Raw genomic sequence first — 3721 nt, 5'->3', positions numbered from 1 at the left:
CATCTCAGAACTATACAGATCTGACTTTAAGCCATCCACCTCCCGGGATGTCCTCTGATGGCTTGGCAACTAATTATAGAGAAGGAGCCACTGAAATATTTATGCCCAGCCTGAATATGGGGCGTTCAAGGAGGGACCCAATCATCTGTACACGTAAGTGAATTATTGCGCAGACATAGCACCAACAACTCAACATATGCTTACACAATGTTGAATCACATGAACCATATCAACAAAGCTAATACGGATCATTTTAACATTGAGAAACTCACTCAGAAACATTAAAACCAATGTTAAAACAATGCAAAAAGTATTTCAATTCAATTATGTAGTATTTTCTGTGTTGTCTGCTTTTGCTACATTTAGAATTCATATCATGTCTCTAAATTTGGTGTTGTTTTGTAGCTGCTGACCTCTACATGTTGACACTAATGGAGAACATGAAGCAACAGATGAACCAACTTTCCATAAATATGAGCGTCATCATGGCCAGAACGGGAGCCGCTGAGCCTGTTGTGGAGATGCCGGAGGAGATCTCCTTTCCCCTAGCCTCCCTTGAGGAGGTTGATCACTTGAAGGGTGGTTGAAAAACCCAGGCAACATAGCCAAAAAACAGCACTTGGTATTTATGCTTACTGTATATAACATCTAAGTCCACTAACACTTGGTATTCGCATGGTATTCATGCTGTTTTTTGTTGTCAAGGGGCATCTCAATAAGATTTGGGAGGGTGCCAGGTGATATCCTTTAATATATTTGCCTTCAAAGTATTTTTTTTTAATATATTTGCCTTCAAAGTACATTTTGAATGGGATTTTATGGATTTAGATGGTAAAGGTTTACAGCTAACACATTTGAGCCTGTCCCAATAAGGGAAAACTGAGTCAACCATATAAACCCCTGAAAGCTTATTCCCTCAAGATGTAATTCATGATATGAGATATGTTCCACACTCATTGCTATGTTGCCCATACCTCTATCATTTATCAATCTCTTACTTCTCACTAATTTAGTCTCTTGTTTTCACAGGTGGGGATGCTGGCCTCCATTGGGGGAAGAGGTACTAAACAAATAGTATTTAACATTTTGGGGTACATTTTTGCTGACAGTGTAGCCAAAAACATAAATTGGAAAGGGATGAATAATTAAAAAAAATTCAGTGAGATGGCAACCAAGGTCATTATGGCTCGTAAGTATTATATATAGATGTCTTTACTTAATCACCAGTCTCTTATTCATTCACTCACTACTCACTCCACACCACATTAGTCACATTTATAATTTATTTGTGCAAGCATTTTACTATAATGTCATGTAATAAAGAATGTTTGAATATTGAATCTAATATTTACTCTGTTTCTTTGCTTTGTGTGCTTTTTGTACGTCTTACAGGAGCAGTGAGGAAGAATCGCATGAGTGATAAAGCCACATACATGGAAATAAATCATAATGCCATCAGATGGTTTAATCTGGCTTGTGACCGCGGGGGTGGCCGCCGTGCCCGGTCACACCCAACTGGTGATCAATAAATATGTGCAGTGTTCACATTTTTTTTTTTTTGTAATTTGATTTTTAATCATATTATTTCTGTCACTTACATTTACTCACTACTGGGAATGGCCTTTTACAACTAGAGTAGTATGGCTTCTTACTGTACAGTGGTGTGGTTAAGCTTGTCTCACTGCCAGGCTTGAGAGCTACTAGGAATGGCTGTGGTAAATAAGCATGTGTGTGTAAGTGTGTGAATGAGTGTGTGTAACGGGTGTGAACCGGGGAAATGCATGAAAATGAAATGAAAATGAAATGAAAATTGAAATGGAAAAGTAAATAGAAATGAAAATGAAATTGAAAGTGAAATGAAAAGTAAATGGAAATGAAATGAAATTGAAATGAAATTGAAATTGAAAATGAAAGTGAAATGAAAGTGAAATGAAAATGAAATGGAAATGAAAATAGAATTGAAAATGAAATAAAAAATTGAAATATAAATGGAAATATAAATGGAAATATAAATGAAATTGAAAATGAAATGAAAGTGAAATTTAAATGAAATTGAAAATGAAATGGAAATGAAATTGAAACGTAAAATGAAATGGAAATGAAATTGAAATTAAAATGAAATGAACCGGTGCATATTCCCGTAACAAATGTTTTTTTTATGCTGTAATGTTTTGCCTGTTTAAAATAAAAATGACTATTTTGAAAATTACAAATTGCGTGGGTATTTGTTTGGGCCTTAATTGTCTGATAGCCTAAATATGAATCACAGACCAGGGCCAGATGAGCCCCTGATGTGAGTCGCAGTTCTGGCCCAGATCTGTCTCTGATCCGTAATTCCAAACTGTTCCGGTATTGGGCCGTTGGAAAGGATGAGCCTTGTCCAGGTCCGTTTAGCGGATCTGCGCCACATGCTAATGAAGACCTGGTCCAAATCTGGCCCAAACACATTTTGCTGTCTGGGTAAACACATACACGTTGTGGATTAGCCTACCTGTTCGGAATGGATTAATTAGCCATAGATATCAGGCGATTTTTGAAGAGACCATCGAGTGCTCCCACTCCCACAGATGCCTGCAAAAGGCCTCAAGTACTAGTGATGGGAAGTTCGGATCATTTAACTGACTCGGTTCTTTGAATCTCGTTCAGTAAAATGAACAAATCTTTTTTCGAGTCATTCGTTCATTTCAATGGGGGGGGGGGGAGGGGGGCTATCCGTCCACTGCAAACACGTATCATATTCTCATGTAGGTTAGTGCATGACATGTGCCCCAGCAGATACTATTTTAAAAGAAATTCCTGCATTAAAATAATGTATCATGACAGTTTGTATGATTTGGTCATTTATTATCACACTAGCATTTAATTATCACGGCAAACAATTACACTGCACTAAACTGTAAGTGTAAATGTAAAGTGAAAATAACAAAACCAGTCAGTATGATGACTTGAGCGAATATCATTCACGTCTTACTAAAACGGCGGCCAGGCAAAAGGGAATGAGGAAACTGTTTCCTCTACTAAAAAATATAATGCGGGTCACGTGAAAAAAGGATCCAAAGACTCTTAGAAAGACCGAGTCGGGAAATGAACGAATCGTTTGTTTCCTCCAGTGCAGAGCCTATGCAGGTCACGTGAAAAATGATCCAAAGACTCGTAGAAAGACCGAGTCGGGAAATGAACGAATCGTTCGTTTCCTCTAGCTACCACTACAGAGCCTATGCAGGTCACGTGAAAAATGATCCAAAGACTAGTACCCGAAGACCGAGTCGGGAAATGAATGAATCATTTCTGTTTACTTGGACGAGCCTATGCAACAGTCCCGATGCGCGGCCACGAGAAAATGAATGAATCACTCTTTGAGGACTCGTTACTCCCGAGTCCTTGTAAGGATACGTTCAAAATGAACGAATCGTTCACGAACGACACATCACTATCAAGTACAGAGTAAGATCAATTCACGTTTGTAAACGTTGTTTTGGTTCGCACAACATCGCATTAAGACAGGGACAAACACTAGTGGCTAGCCTAATAACGTGCTTTCAAATACGATGATGCAGGTACAAGCCAGCCTTACTGGTTCCATATAAATAGCCCTAATGAAACGTAATAATAAATAAATAATAAAATTCATAGTTTACCCACCTCTTATTTTACCACTACACCACTGGATACGGTGACGGAGATGGTGAATGGTCACACTAGTAACAACTGAAAAGATGAA

At 38.1% G+C, this 3721-nt stretch overlaps 1 long non-coding RNA gene across 1 annotated transcript; it reads left to right on the top strand.

The window, feature by feature from the left end:
- Nucleotides 1-457: 457 nt before the first annotated feature.
- Nucleotides 458-1870, top strand: LOC134039017 (uncharacterized). The gene is made up of 3 exons (XR_009932737.1): nucleotides 458-622; nucleotides 1030-1189; nucleotides 1393-1870. It is a non-coding gene; the product is annotated as an uncharacterized LOC134039017 (long non-coding RNA).
- Nucleotides 1871-3721: the final 1851 nt, after the last annotated feature.

Source organism: Osmerus eperlanus, chromosome 18 (assembly GCF_963692335.1).
Source record: "Osmerus eperlanus chromosome 18, fOsmEpe2.1, whole genome shotgun sequence".
NCBI classification, from domain to species: domain Eukaryota; kingdom Metazoa; phylum Chordata; class Actinopteri; order Osmeriformes; family Osmeridae; genus Osmerus; species Osmerus eperlanus.
Note: the sequence above shows the minus strand (reverse complement) of the source record. Positions and strands in the feature narration are given on the sequence as shown.